Source organism: Cyprinodon variegatus, unplaced genomic scaffold (genome assembly GCF_000732505.1).
Source record: "Cyprinodon variegatus isolate N-32 unplaced genomic scaffold, C_variegatus-1.0 Scaffold120, whole genome shotgun sequence".
NCBI lineage: Eukaryota > Metazoa > Chordata > Actinopteri > Cyprinodontiformes > Cyprinodontidae > Cyprinodon > Cyprinodon variegatus.
The window spans coordinates 1,107,621-1,108,776 of NW_015150573.1; positions in this window are offsets into that span (position 1 = coordinate 1,107,621).

Consider the following 1,156-nt stretch of genomic DNA (forward strand, 5'->3'; position numbering starts at 1 on the left):
ATCTGATGAATAAAGCACATAACGATTGTAAAGTAGAAGCTAATTCTTTTAATTAATTTAACATTTCTGTGTTTTTAATAAGCCATAATCAGAGCTAGTAAGAGAGAACCAGAAATTCTAATTTAAATTAGCATTACGTCAATATATTTTCATTCAAAATGTAAAAAGTAGCCATCCAGGAAATTATTTAAGAGTTACAATAAATAAATAATTATATATAAATAATAATTGTTTTGGGATGAAGAATAAATGCAACAAGCTTTATTTATTTTAACGTTAACAGAGCAATTATCATAAAGGTTTTCTTAACAAACTCCAAGGGTTGCAAGCTCTTTCTGCAAAACACTTCCAAAGAAACACTTCAAAGGACGTGATGCCCTGTTGCCATCAGGGCTTTAAGACCCCGACCTCTGCAGACCCCCCAGAGGAGGCCACATTAGGGGGGGGGACCTCCTGAATGGTCCCTGCAGGATGGATACTACAGTCTTTAGACTCTGCAAAGAACAAACCGGAGCCAGAGGTGTCAGAGATCGGTAAACCGCAGGGGATTTAGTTCAGATTAACTTTTTGTTTGTTTAACTTTTATTAAAAATCAGATGTTTATATGAATGAAATCCACACAGTGATGAAAAATCATAATAATTATGGTCAAATTTCTTTTAACAACTAAAACTGAGTAATTAATACAAAAAGATGTATAAAACATCATTAAATCTTTGACTTTTCAGCCAAAGCAAAGGTTAACAGGATGGTTTTCCTCCTCTATTGACCTCTACTGATCCTCAGAGGATTTCGCAGAACAGCTGGATTTATACGGAGATTCAATTACACAGCTGGAGGTTATCATTGGCGGTGCTAGACAGGGGTGAAAGGGGGCAAGGCCCCTCTGTACAGCTGGCAATGCTCCCTGTACTAAAGACTTAACACTAAATGTCTTTATTTATATTCTCTTATTAGTTTTATTTCAACGATTTAAAAATTACGGTGGTTTATTTTTAGCTTCATTTTTCGCTGTTTGTAGACGGGATCATAGAATACAGCAGATTCTTTGGTTTTCAGGTGATATATGAACAGTTAACTATTTCCATGTTTCTTTTTTGTCATTAATTTTGTTTTGTTCTATGCCTCATGGTTTACACCTGCTGTGTGTGTATAT